The sequence below is a fragment of the Lactuca sativa genome, chromosome 5 (genome assembly GCF_002870075.4).
Source record: "Lactuca sativa cultivar Salinas chromosome 5, Lsat_Salinas_v11, whole genome shotgun sequence".
Classification (NCBI taxonomy): domain Eukaryota; kingdom Viridiplantae; phylum Streptophyta; class Magnoliopsida; order Asterales; family Asteraceae; genus Lactuca; species Lactuca sativa.
The window spans coordinates 191,207,195-191,223,069 of NC_056627.2; positions in this window are offsets into that span (position 1 = coordinate 191,207,195).

Sequence of the window (15,875 nt, forward strand, 5' to 3'; positions counted from 1 at the left end):
GATGACTAAAAAGTTGTCAAGTGGAATTTGAGTTACTTGTTTTCTTACCTTTCGCTAATGTATTAAGAATTCTAGTCGTTTGACTACAAATCTAAATCGTGAAGTAAAAATCAAAACAACTTGTTTTCCCCCATTTTCTTCTTTGCTACAAAACTTAGGTTAGATATATTATTTAAAGAATTGAGGGAGGCAGGGTATTTTTTTTTATTTTATTTTTTGTGAGACTTAATTGTCATTAAAAGATTTCTAATTTAATTCATTTTATTTTTGGTGATATTTAATTGTCATTAATAGAATTCCTAATTTAATTCATTTTATTTTTGGTGAGATTTAAGTGTCATTAATAGAATTCTAATATAAAACGTAATATACGTTTTATAAAATCTATAGACAAAAATAAAGGGGTTGAAAATGATGATTTCATCAAATAATCCAAAGGTGGAAAATATATGATTGAAATGCAATCAATGGTCCTGATTTCTTCGGTTTAGAATTAAAGATTCTCTTTTAATAATATTTAGAGAAAGATCTCAAATTCTAACACATCCAAAAAAACAAAAAAAATCAGTTTTGTGATTTTAACAACCAATAGCAATGGATATGACATACCTTGTGTATGAGTCTATTGTTTATAATTTAATTGCTCAACGTATTAAACAATTAGTCAAAAGTATGAAAAAAATGGGGAATCCCATAGAAAGGTTCGATTTAAATTTCTAAATACCACAATTGCGGCAATTAAATTTCAAACCACAAAATTTGACACCCTCATAACATAAAAATCAAAATATATTTTACTTACATTCACAAGAACACAGATGAATTCGATCATTTCTGTTGTTCGTCAACTCTAATTTTGACCTACAAGAAATCCAAAAAAATCAAGCAACTTGAATAACAATTATTTACATGTTGTCACAACTTTAGCACAAATATCGATAAATAATATGAATATTAGTTGTTAAGAAATAAGCATATATGATATGACTAAAAAGTTATCAAGTGGAATTTGAGTAACTTGTTTTTTTACCTTTCCCTGATGTATTTATAATCCAGTCGTTCGACTACAAGTCTAAATCGTTAAGTAAAAATCAAAACAACCTGTTTTCCCCAATTTTCTTCTCCACTACAAAACTTAGGTTAGATATATTATGTAAAGAATTGAAGGAGGAGAGGTATTTTTTCATTTTATTTTTTGTGAGATATAATTGTCATTAAGAGAATTCCTAATTTAATTCATTTTATTATTGGTGGTATTTAATTGTCATTAATAGAATTTCTAATTTAATTCATTTTATTTTGGGTGAGATTTAAGTGTCGTTAATAGAATTCTAATTTAAAATGTAATATGCGTTTTATAAAATCTATGGACAAAAATAAAGGGGTTGACAAAGATGATGTCATCAAATAATCCAAAGGTGGAAAATATATGATTGAAATGCAATCAATGGTCCTGATGTCTTCGGTTTAGAATTAAAGGTTTTCTTTTAATAATATTTAAAGAAATGTCTCAAATTCTAACACATCAAAAAATGAAAAAACAATCAGTTTTGTAATTTTAACAACCAAAAGCAAAGGATATGACATACCTTGTGTATGAGTCTATTGTTTATAATTTGATTGCTCAACTTATCAAAGAATTCGTCAAAAGTATGAAAAAATGGGGAATCCCATAGAAAGGTTTGATTCAAATTTCTAAATAACACAACTGCGACAATTAAGTTTTAAGCCACAAAATTTGACACCCTCATAATATAAAAATCAAAATATATTTTACTTACATTCACAAGAACCCAGATGAATTCGACCATTTCTTTTGTTCGTCAAATCCTATTTTGACCTACAACAAATCCAAAAAAAATCAAGCAACTAGAGTACCAATCATTTTCATGTTGTCACAACTTTAGCATAAATATCGATAAATAGTACAAATATTAGTTATCAAGAAATAAGCATATATGAGATGACTAAAAAGTTGTCAGGTGGAAATTGAATTACTTGTTTTCTTACCTTTCTCTGATGTATTTATAATTCAAATCGTTCGACTACAAATCCAAATCGTTAAGTAAAAATCAAAAAAACCTGTTTTCTCCAATTTTCTTCTCCATTACAAAATTTAGGTTAGATATATATTATGTAAAGAATTGAGGGAAACGGGGTATTTTTTTCATTTTGTTTTTTGTGATATTTAATTGTTATTAATAGAACTCCTAAATTAATTCATTTTATTTTTGGTAAAATTTAATTGTCATTAATAGAGTTCCTAATTTAATTCATTTTAATTTTGGTGAGATTTAAGTGTTATTAATAGAATTCTAATTTAAAACGTAATATACATTTTATAAAATCTATGGACAAAAATAAAGGGGTTGACAAAGATGATGTTATCAAATAATCCAAATGTGGAAACTATAGGATTGAAATGCAATCAATGATCCTGATTTCTTCAGTTTAGAATTAAAGATTCTTTTTTAATAATATTTAGAGATTAGTTATCAAGAAATAAGCATATATGAGATGACTAAAAAGTTGTAAGTGGAATTTGAGTTACTTGTTTTCTTACCTTTCTCTGATGTATTTTTAATTTTAGTCGTTCGACTATAAATCTAAATCGTTAAGTAAAAATCAAAACAACCTCTTTTCCCCCCCTTTTTCTTCTCCACTACAAAACTTAGGTTAGATATATTATCTAAAGAATCGAGGGAGGTGGGGTATTTTTTTATTATATTTTTTGTGAGATTTAATTGTCATTAAGAGAATTTCTAATTTAATTCATTTTATTTTGGTGATACTTAATTGTTATTAATAGAATTCCTAATTTAATTCATTTTATTTTTGGTGAGATTTAAGTGTCATTAATAGAATTTTAATTTAAAACGTAATATATGTTTTATAAAATCTATGGACAAAAATAAAAGGGTTGACAAAGATGATGTCATCAAATAATACAAAGGTGGAAAATATATAATTGAAATGCAATCAATGGTCCTGATTTTATTCGGTTAAGAATTAAAGGTTCTCTTTTAATAATATTTAGAGAAATGTCTCAAATTCTAACACATCAAAAAAAAAATGAAAAAAAATTAGTTTTGTAATTTTAACAACCAAAAGCAAAGGATATGACATACCTTGTGTATGAGTCTATTGTTTATAATTTGATTGCTCAACTTATCAAACAATTCGTCAAAAGTATGAAAAAAAAAGGGAATCCCATAGAAAGGTTCGATTCAAATTTCTAAATAACACAACTGCGACAATTAAGTTTCAAACCACAAAATTTGACACCCTCATAACATAAAAATCAAAATATATTTTACTTACATTCACAAGAACCCAGATGAATTCGACCACTTCTGTTGTTTAACAACTCTTATTTCGACCTACAACAAATCCAAAAAAAATTAAGCAACTTGAGTAACATTCATTTTCATGTTGTCCAACTTTAGCATAAATATTGATAAATAGTACAAATATTAGTTATCAAGAAATAATCATATATGAGATGACTAAAAAGTTGGCAGGTGGAATTTGAGTTACTTGTTTTCTTACCTTTCCCTGATGTATTTATAATTCATGTTGTTCGACTACAAATCTAAATCGTTAAGTAAAAATCAAAGACAATTTGCTTTCCCCCATTTTTTTCTCCACTACAAACTTAGGTTAGATATATTATGTAAAGAATCGAGGGAGGCGGGGTATTTTTTTTTTCATTTTATGATTTGTGAGATTTAATTGTCATTAATAGAATTCCTAATTTAATTCATTTTGTTTTTGGTGATATTTATTTGTAATTAATAGAATTTCTAATTTAATTCATTTTATTTTTGGTGAGATTTACGTGTCATTAATAGAATTCTAATTTAAAACGTAATATACGTTTTTTAAAATCTATGGAAAACAATAAAGGGGTTGACAAAGATGATGTCATTAAATAATCCAAATGTGGAAAATATATGATTGAAATGCAATCAATGGTCCTGATTTCTTCAGTTTAGAATTAAATGTTTTCTTTTAATAATATTTAGAGGTATATCTTCCCTAATAAATAAAGAACTTTTTTGTCATATGGCATGCTCTCATTCAATTTGACAAATATCAATTTGTGGAAAATTTAAAGTAACTTTTTTCAACATGTTATTTTTTGGGTTTTCCTATTTTATTAAATTCCATATTATATTTTAAGGTTATAATTACGATAAATATAGTAATAAATAAATATCAATTTCATTAATGAGCTTAACTTTTAATTTCAAAAATTTTAAATTAAAGTTTATTAATTTCTTTTGTTTATTTATTAAAATTATTTGTTTAAATTATTTGTTTAAATTTAAAAGATCAAAATAAAAGATCAAAAGCATTTCAATTTTAGTAATTATTTTTTTTCTTATAAATTTAAAGCTCTTAATTATTTAAACATTTATATTTAACTTTTTTTTAAAATTATCTCATGCAATACATGAGTGTCACAACTAGTATATATATATATATATATATATATATATATATATATATATATATATATATATATATATATATATATATATATATATATATATATATATATATATATATATAGGTAAATGTTCAAATGAGAACCATAAAAAATTAAGAACCATAAGAACTGCTCTTTTTACCTTATAATTTAAATCATCACACATATTTGATCAATCTTATCTCACAAGACAACTTTTCTCTCATCTCTCTCTCTCTCTCTCTTTCTTTCTCTCTCTCTCTCTCTCCCTCTCTCACTTTCTCTCTCTGTCTCTGTCTCTCTCTCTCTCTTACCTCCTATCGCTGCCGACCACTACCACCATCGCCGACACCACCACCGACGTCGTTGCCTTCGCCAAAATACAACGATCTTCAGATCTGGAGCTGTCACCTTCAGATCTTAAGCATTCACCTTCAGATCTAGTGCATTCGCCTTCAGATCTACTACCCCCGACTTCAAATCTTCCATCACCATCGAGCTCCGCCTCCTTCTAACGTCATCTATCTCACCAGCACCGAATATCGCCTTCCAGCAGCCGCTTTGTGTTGCTGGAACACATAGAAAACACTACACTCTATTTTGAAGTCTGAATATGCTTCTTCTCCAGATCTCCAACGTTTCAGATCTGATGAAGCATAAGAAAAGCTCTTTGATCTACTTTACCGGAATAACAGATGTGATGGAGTATGAAGCTCTTTGTCGCTTCCAGATGTCCGACCACCTCCTGATCTACTTCTTTTTCAAACTACCACTGGAGACTGCCTTTATCTTCATTTACACCAGATCAATTCAGATCTGATGTAGATCTGAGAAATTGGTGTTATTATACAAAGGTTTTTCTTTCTATTTCATCATTAAATCATTGGATCTACATCATATATGTTCCCCCACCGTTGGTGTCGTTGTCGGAGCATCTAAAATCACAAATTGCAGTCATCATCTCAACCTACAGGTGCTAACCTTGATCTCGTTTTGTTACAGAACTCTTAAACTTATTTTTTTATCTGATATGTTCCATCACTGGCGAAATGTTTGTCAGATTTGTACCAGATCTGTTATGTGTCTCCTCTTTCTCATCTATAACCCGTTTCCATCTCTGTCTCTCTTATCTCTGGTAAAAACACCACCAAATCGACATCAGATTTGATGTGTTTGTCCATTTTCAAGTTAGATGTGGTGTGTGTATGGTGTTTGCAATGATGGTGTTTACAAAAGGAAGTTTTGAAAAAAAAGATGCACACAAAGTATTTGATGAAATGCCTCAATGAAATTTGGTAAGTTATTAAGTTGTGAATGCATAATTTTTTTTATGTATTAAACTATGAAGTTTGTGTATTTAGCTGTGATATTTGTGTTTAAAACTGTGAATTGAATGCATTAAGCTGTGAATTTGTTGTTTAAACTGTAAAATAACTATATTAAGTTGTGAGTTTTATATATTTAATTAGAAATCATATTATTAATTAGTATTAAATCGGAAATTAATTTGGAGTTAATTTTAGGATTAAAGGAACTGATTAAAAGTGCAGGGGCTGTTTTACAATTATTTGATAGCTGAGGTTTTGGGCCATTGGATCACCCTTGTTAGGGAGGGCTAAAAATCCCTGGAAGGATCTATAGATTTTCTGTCACACCACCTGATGAAACTAAAAGAACTTTGAGATCGATTAGATTCTTAACAAGCAAGCCAAGAATGTAAATTAAATAAGAACACAAGATGATTTAAGACTGATGTCAAATGATTAATAATCCACAACCTCAGAAGAGCTTTATGAAGAACTGCTACTGTAGAGGTTGTGCTAGGGTTACAATATTATCAAAGAGAAAATTACATCTATCAGCCTCTATACTACGGTGCATGCATGCACTATATAAAGTAAACCCTAATAAATGATACACGTTTGACAGACCCAATACCGTATACAAAATGTACTAATTTAATAAGCCCAATGACGCAATCTTCTATACCCAACATTCTCCCTTTTGCGTCATTTGAGGCAAGAGACCACTACTGCAATGCAAGAGTTGTCTTGTTTACCATTTTGAACAGCTTCGGTATGATAGCAAGAATAGTGCGACGAAAGTTGATGTAACACCGAAGCATGTCACTGATGTTCTTCTTTGCAGCAGCATCATTGAATTTACATCTATTGATAATGTCCAAAATATGTTCAATGCAAACCGTGGAAAACATATGTTTGTCGGGTAAAGCGAACATGCACTTTAATGGAGGATTAGATCCTATAGTAAACATCACCGTCCAATGTTTGGTGTCAATCTGGCCCATACTCATGTTATTCAAATCACTAGCTTTGCTAATTGGTTTTACAGTGGGCTTGCGTCTCAAAGCATTAGAAAATTCCTTATTAAGCTTTGCTACTTCATCTATGTACGACACCAACATTCGCTTGATATAAGCAATAATGGGTTCTTATTTCTGCTCATTAGTTAACAAGTAGTTCGTCAACACAATCCAGTCATGAGGAGTAAGATTCGGTGGGTCAGCAAGAGAAATCTCATGAACTGAATCTTCAGAACCATGAGTGACCCGAAAATTCACATTGATGAAGTTCCCTGTGGTAACTTGCTTCAATACCTTGACAGAGGTAATTTTATGTGCACTCCAGGTTAGGTATTAAGGTTGTGAGAATGCAAGATAATAATCAATCAAATCTCTATCAACCTTCCGATCTAGAGAGGGAACAATGGCAATTGGCTCAAAGCAATAAAAAAACGAAAGCTCGCCTGGTAATTGGCATATCGAATTGAGAATCTTTTGAGTTCTCCTGATCAAAAGAGATGATTGGCTCCAGCCAAAGCGAACTTGGAGATTTTATAGCTTCTTTTATCAACGTATCTAATGTCCACAAAGGAAATAAAGTTTTTCTGCTCTCCGGTGTATCATTAGCTTCCTTCATCTTTCGTTCCTTATCTTCTTCTTCATTTGCGATCTGAGCATTTTCATCAAGCTCTCGGTCACAACCCTTTTGTTTCAATTTGTCTTCCTTGGATTCTTCTTCTTCTTCTTCATCACTCCCTTCAAGAATCTTATTCCCTTTGTCTAGCTTACTTGAACCCAAAGCTTCATTACCCTTCGGTTCATTGGTGACCTTTGGTTTCGCTCCTGCTTTTACTGGTTGATCTCCCCCTTGTTCTAGAAGGACAGGGACCTCTGGAATACCCTCAATCCTGTTTAATAAAGCAATTACAGGTCGAAGTTTATCAGCAAGGTGCCTTCGGATGGTGATATTCAGGATAGGGTCATGGGCTTCGAGAAGGTTGGATAGCAGGGAGTTGACATCACTCACACAAATTTTAATGCTAGTTCTTTCTGTCTTGAGGTCATTAATTTCCTTCTGTGCGTGCTTGAGCTTAACTGATTGAGTTTTCAATTGAGTGGTACGAAGTGGAAGTTCGTCCATGATTTTGCTTTCAACTGCTAAGTCTTCTTGGAATTTGCAAAGATTGGAAGAAATAGACTTCTAAAACTCAGAGTTGTTAGCAGAAATATCAGCCTGAAGCTTCTCAAGGGACTCTCGTTCTTTTCGGATTGAAGCATTTAGATTGAAAATGATATCATTCACTTGAGTAGCATTGTTTGCAGTAGCTGTCTGGATCTCAGAAATGAACGTTTTCATCTCAAAGATTAGTTTATCGACTTTTTCGGTCGTTTGGAGACAAGATGAAGTAGAATCTTCAACTACTTTGTTGACTTTGGCAAGATTATCTGCATGTTCTATAACAAGGGTGTCAAGCATACATTTCACTGCAGCTTCAGAGTAAGCAGTGGTAGACGATTGGGATGAAGAGGTGAGCAGAGTATCAAGCTTCTCATTCAAAGCTTTGAGATGCCTTTTAGTAACTGGAGCATCATCATCATCATCACTCTGAACAGTGTAGGGGCTAAAATGGAAGGTATCAAAATCTATACATTTCCACCAAGAATAGTGTCAGATTCAACAGAGTGAGTGGGACACAGTGGGTGTGAAGTAATTGGGGTTTCAACACTTAAAGTTTACGCCCCCACATCAGATGCGTTGACATGAACTGGAGGTTCGGTAGTAGTTGTAGTGGTGGTTGTTTGGGTGAATATTGGTGGGGTTAATGGTGTAGAAGTAGGAGTTGACGAGGAGGTTGGATGAGGGCATGGGGCAATAGTGATTGGAATAGTAGTACGAGGAGGAGAAGGAGCTGGAGATGGAACAGTGTTAGAATGTGTTACCTTGGATGAGTCTTTATGAGCTAAATACTCCAACTGGCTTTTATCCTTCTCGTGTTCAACCACATCATCATGACCTGATGGAACGTATTCGCTATCACTAGATGATGGAGATTTCGGCTTGTGCGCCATCTTCTTCAGTTTGCGCTTCTTAGGAGCCAACGATTCTGCTTTTGAACCCTTTCGCTTTTTAGGAGTGACAGGTTTAGAAGATTCCCCCTATTGAACTTCCTTCTTTGCATCCCTTTTCTTGCCTCGTTTGGCTTGTTTATCAACCACGTCTAATGACTTTTGCATCTTGGGGGTCAATGGTCTCCGTCCTATAGCTGGAAGCTTCTTGTATTCATTAATGAGAATGTTGGCCATTGAAGCACACTGGTACATGGACTCTGGAATAGTACCGATGAAGTGGAATTTTGAAGGGTCTGCCATGATGATCTTTGTAGTATGAAAGGTGGCAATTTCAGACATTAGATAATCCGCTATGAATTGAAATTAAAACTTCTCCATCGCCCGTTGTGTAAGAATGGTCCAGAATCTCCCACAAGAAATCTCGGTTTGAAGAGAAGATGAATTCAAACTTTGAACCAATTGAGTCCAGAGAATTAACCCATGATCGAGGTTGATGCCATGATACAGACCATAAAGGATGGTCATGAATCCCTTGCTTACACCATCAGATCGAGCTACTCGTTTAGAAAAGGATTTAGGGAGAAGGGTAAACAACCCATTCCATTAAGGAGGAAGGCAGGACTTCTTGACCATTGTAATCATGGTGAGAAAATCATTGCACCCCATGTTGTAGAACATCTCGAATAGTTGTGCAGTAGTAATCGAGTCAGGGTTCACTATTGAGTCGACATAAGTTAGCCCTAATAGAGAGCTAAACCTAACTTTGGAGACGAAATTCTTTTTGTCGAAAATCTTGAGCATAATCATCTCCTCTACCTTGATGTACTTTGTTGAAGAATAAACCTCAGAGAGGAGTTACATTGGAACAATATTAACCTTGGTAAGAGTAATCACCAGTGGTGAGTATTTAAGACACTCAACGATCTGTAGCATTTATGCGTCATATTTGAACGACACCAAATCGATGATCAGGTTCTGGTTGGGTTTGATGGTGAGGAAAGATGATTGACTAGTGTGTTGTTGAATAGAAGATGATTCTGCCATTGTTGAAGCTTGGTGAGGAAGATGAACATTAGATAGTTTTTACCATTGGAATGCTTGAGAGGTTTATAACTGGTAAAGAATAAAAAAGAATCATGAGAAATCCATTTATACGGTTACCAGGAGAGAGAAAATTACGACGACGATTGCGTGACAATCTCTGAAACGGCGCCGGAAAAAGCGCAAGTGACAACTGTTCATCCGAAAAAGTTGTCAGTCGGCGTGATTATAGGGACGTTTCAATATCCACACGCCTTTTTGGTTTGAATTCTAATCTTCAAGGCATGTCGTGTCAGCATTAACTTGCTCCTAACATTTCTAATCCCAGTCTTCATAAAAGGACAATATATATCTTATCGTTGTTAAGTTACTTTTAGAAGCGAACAAAATATATAATGATGCTATAAGTACGTCGAACAAGACTTTTGGAAAATCGAGAGACTTTCGTGCAAGAGTGTGCCAAAAGAGAAGAAACAAAGCAAATTATGTATGTGGGATTTTAGTGATGTCTTAAAGACACGAAACTGTGGATCCTAGGCACGAATCTCTTCCTTCAAAGTCAAGAGAGACTGAGAAGTGCTTGTGTAGTTTCCCGTTGAAGTACGATCAAATGCTTGTTAAGAAGCATTGAAAGGCATATTTTCAATCGTAGGATAAAAGGGTGGCTTTCGCTTCAACTGAACTACGGAACTTGATATAAGACCGAAAGTTAAGTGAAGTACTTGTGTGGCCGGTGTAGCCAAAAACATCAAGTAGGTTTGAATATTTTGCAGTGACTTGGTGTAAATATAGAAATATCAAAAACAAAATAAAACTTGATCTTTCGGGAAGAAATGTCTTGGTTTAAAAACATTCCATAAAGACCTCGCAAAAATAAAAGCAATATCTTGATACAGACCACAAAAAGTGGTTTCGTTAATACATGGGTGAAAAACTAGAACGTTTCATTGTTCATCGTCAATTCATTATGGTGTTGGCTTTTGGGTCTCACTTAGCACATGGTGAAACAAAGCTAAGATCATTAACACAGATGTTGTGTAACCATAAATCTCAGTGGTAAATGTTGAGAGTCTCAAGGGTTACATGTATGGACCGAATGTAATGGAGAAAAGTGTTGAGATGGTTAAAGAACCGAAAGTACCTCTGCTATATGAAATGGACAGAGCAGAAAACTCTTAACTCACCATGAGAAGAGTAAGGTAGCTCATGAATTAAGTGAATTTAGTAGCCTGATTGGGAAGAAATGATTTGTATATATCGATTCATTAAGACTTCACTTGAAGATTCAATTGAGGCTTTAGACAACATGCAACAACATGCTTCTAGGGACACTTAGTTAGTACAAAGAGAAAGAGATTTATACCTGCCCTAGCTTCATCATGTGAATTCATTCATTAACCTTTTAATAAGATAATTTTGGTAGAAAAAATAACAATCAAAATAAAATAAAGACAAAACTTCAAAAATGGTCCTTGTGGTTTCATAAAATCTGAAGTTTGATCCATAATTTACAAAAATCTCATGGATGGTCTCTGTGGTTTCAAAACTTTTAATGTTTAGTCCTTCCGCCTAACTCCGTCAGCTTTCTACCGTTAAATTAGGGGCATTTTCGTCAATTCAATACATGGGGACCATTTATGAGGTTTTTTAATTATTTTATTTTTTTAAAAAGAAAAAAATATATATTTAATACGCAAGGGTCCCACACCTCTCTCTCACACACATACGTTGAAAAACCTTCATTTTATATTTTTTTCTGGATTTTTGATTTCAGGTTGCTTGATATTTATCTAAACCCAACAGATGGCAAAAAACCCATGTTCAAAGCTATTGTTCGGCTTCTCCATAACCATGGAGAATCTCCTGATCCTCTGCAAGTTCTTAAGGTATTAAAAAGTAACTATAAATCTCTCAGTTATGCTAAAAAGTTGTAGGTTTTTCTTTGCAGAGATTATCCCCAAATATGCACTTATAGCTTGCTTCGGATACAATATTAAGAATGCTAAGAGCTCGTCTTCATCATCATTATGAAGAACAAGTAGGTTCTTTGCAAATTACCCATCTTGTTCTTAGTCTCAGATTTAAAAAGAAACCATAATCGAGAAGTCAAAGGGTATATCCGAAATGAAAAGGTGGTCAAAAAATCATAATCTGAAGAACACAGCCTGAAACGACGATGAACACAAGTGGGTATCTCGATTTGAAGAGGGTTCTCTGAATCGCTGCCTTCCTCGAAATCTAATTTTGTGCTTATTATATGTAATCAAATTTATCAGACATAAAATAAAACAAATTTTCTGATATAATCAATTGTAAAAACAAGTTGTCCACTCCAAAACAATTCCAAAAAAAAGTTACACTAAGATCAGTAGCCTTTAGTTTCGAAAAAATCTATCAAAAAACTTAGAAACCCACAACATCCCCATAGATCAACCTAACACAACCTCAAATCCGAAACACTTTTGAACAGAAAAAGAAGAAACTGAAGGAAATCTAAGTGAATCCCTCTCACCTGATAGAACTGGGATGTGGGTAATTAGAAAAAGCAAAAAATGACTGAAGAAAAGCAGAGGATGATGAAGAAGAAAGGAGAGAAGGGTTGAGGTGGATGTGATATATAGGAGAGAAAGGCTGAAACGGAAAATCGAGAAATTGATTTAAAATGGAGAGAGAGAGAGAGAGAGAGAGAGAGAGAGATGTGGGACCTTTGCATATTAAATAATATTTTTTTTTCTTTTAAAAAAAATAAGCGAAAACCTCTTAAATGGACCTTAGGTATTGAAATGACGAAAATGCCCCTCACTTAACGGTAGAAAGCTGACGGAGTCAGGTGGAAGGACTAAATATTAATAGTTTTGAAACCATAGGGACCATCCGTGAGGTTTTTGTAAATTAGGGACCAAACTTCAGATTTTATGAAACCACAGGACCATTTTTGAAGTTTTGTCTAAAATAAATAAAAGAACTTAAAAGAAACATTTTTGTATTTTTGAATTTTATAGAAAATAAGTAAAAACAAAAGGAAAAATATTTTTTTTGTAGTTTGGATTTTTCTGAAATAGAAAAAATAAAAAAGAAACAAAAAATACATAAGGGTACATAAATGTACAAACTACAGCTCGCCTTTTGATAAATGAAACGAAATATACCGAGCGTTCGATTCATTTTGGTTACCGAAAAAATCAAAATTGAAATATACCGAGCGCTCGCTCTATTTCGCCTGTTAAGATTTAATGAGGCGAAAGCGAAAGTGGTACTTATGGAAGCGAAGATGGTTTCGGTACAGATTTAGCTTCCATCATTCCTAAGCCTTGAAGTATTCTATTGAAGGTTGCTTCAGGTAAGGCTTTTGTGAAAATGTCAGCCAATTGATCAGTAGATCAAACGAAGTGAATTTCAACATTACCATCTTCTACGTGATCCTTGATAAAGTGATATCGCAGTGCAATATGTTTTGTCTTGGAATGCTGCACTGTTTTGTGATGAATACGGATTGCTCTTTTAGAGTCACAGTAAAGGGGAATTTTCTTCATGTTCAGGCCATAATCCTTTAGTTGGCTTTGAATCCAAATGACCTGTGAGGTGCAAGATGCTACAACTATATATTCAGCTTCGGCAGTGGATATGGATACACATCTTTGCTTCTTAGACTGCCAGCTGACGAGTTTACCATCAAGAAATCGACACCCACCAGTTGTGCTCTTTCGATCTAGACCACATCCTCCAAGATCTGCATCTGAGAATGCTTGAACAAAGAATCTTGATTTTGTTGGATACCATATACCAAGAGACGAGGTTCGCTTTAGGTACCAAAAGATGTTCTTGACGGCCACCATGTGAGGTTCTCGTGGATTAGCCTGAAATCTAGCACAATAACACACAGAAAACATGATATTTGGTCTACTAGTTGTAAGATACATCAATGATCCTACCATTTGGCGATAGAGAGTCATATCAGCAGCTGGTTTATCCAGTGATGGTGTTAGTTTCTTTCCAAAGGCCATAGGCACTTTCACTCTAGAGTCTCCCATCATGCCAAATTTCGCTAGAAAGGTCTTTGTGTAAGCCTCCTGATTGATGAATATACCTTCTGGTCCTTGTCTTATGTTCAGGCCAAGGAAAAAGTTATTTGGACTCATTGAGCTCATCTCAAATTTAGTCTCCATCAAATTGCGGAATTCAGCTGTTAGGCTGGGATTTGTGGAACCGAAGATGATGTCATCGACATAAATTTGGACAATCATCAAGTGGTCACCTTCTTTCTTGCGAAAGAAGGTTGGGTCAACCGAACCTTTTTTTAATTTAGACATTTTTAGAAAACAAGTTAAAGTTTCATACCAGGCTCTAGGGGCTTGCTTTAGACCGTAAACTGCCTTGTCCAGAATGAAGCAATGATCATGATATTTCTCATTCATGAAACCTGGTGGTTGTTCAACATATACGGTTTCTTCTAACTCCCCATTCAGGAAAGCACACTTGACGTACATTTGAAAAACTTCAAAATTCTTATGTGCAACGTATGCCACAAAGATTCGCACCGATTCTAAGCTTGCTACTGGAGCGAAGGTTTCCTCATAATCAATACCTTCCTCCTGACAGTATCCCTTCACCACAAGTCTCACTTTTTTCTTTATGATGTTGCCTTCTTTATCCATTTTATTGCGAAACACCCATTTGATACCAACTATAGATGCATCCTTTGGAGTAGGAATTAGTCTCCAGACCCGGTTTCTCTCAAATTCGTTGAGTTCATCTTGCATTGCCTGTACCCAATCAGAATGATCGAGTGCAGTGTTGACAATTTCCAGTTCTATTTTGGAGAGGAGCGAATTAAACATGCAATATTCCACTTGAGAGAATAAAGTAGTTTGCTTCGCTTTGATTTGAGAGCGTGTAAGGACTCCCTCAGATGATTCAGCAATCACTTGTGTTTTCGGATGATCTCTTGTCCATTTATTGAGTGGAGGGTAGCTTGGATCATAGGCAGGATCCAGTTCGGCATTCACTTCCTCTGTAAATTCTGATTAAATATCTGAGTCGTCATTTTGAATATCCAAATCAACATTCGTATTATGATTCTCCCCCTCGAATGATGAAACGGTTTCAACATCATGTTCAGAATGCTCCCCCTCAAGTGGACTTCCATCAGTCATTGGTGGTGTTGAGTTCACCCCCTGGAAAGGTGAATCTTGTTTACTTGATGAAGACGAACCCTCCCCCTACAATGACGTGCTGACTTTTGGAGGTTCGCTTGAAGCATGAGATTTGGTTGCCATTTTCCTTTTATCATCATTGACAATCTTCTTCAGTTCATCAACTTTATTGTTGACTGCCTTTGCTTCAGAGTTGATGGCCTTTTCGGGTTCATCAAAGAGCAGCATGTACTCTTCAAACAGATTGGATATAGAAACTGTGACTTGACTTGATTTAGGAAAGATCTCTTCCAATGGATCTTCGCTTGATGAAGCTTCTTCACGTAATGATCGTCAAACGTGACATAATAGGTTTCTTCTATTTTCTTTGATCGTTTGTTGAGAACCCTATATGCCTTGGAGGTTAGTGAATAGCCCAGAAAGATACCCTTCTCTGCTTTCACATCGAACTTGTTTCGGTTTTCCTTGGAATTAAAGATGAAACACCTGGAACCGAAGACATGGAAAAACTTGACGTTAGGTTTGCGATTATTTAAAATTTCATATGGGGTAAGAGAAAATCGCTTATTAAGGAAGGATCGATTTTGAGTGTAGCAATCAGTGGCGATAGCATGAGCCCAAAAATACAGAGGTAAGCAAGCGAAATTGAGCATGGTTTGGGCTGCTTCACATAAGGATCGATTTCGTCTTTGAACTACACCGTTCTGCTGTGGAGTGTAGGGAGCAGAAAAGTTGTGAGTTACTCCCTTTTCGGCTAAGCATTCTTCAAATTCATTGTTTTTAAATTCTAACCCATTATCGCTTCTGATGTTGCGAACCAACTTTCGCAGCTGAACTT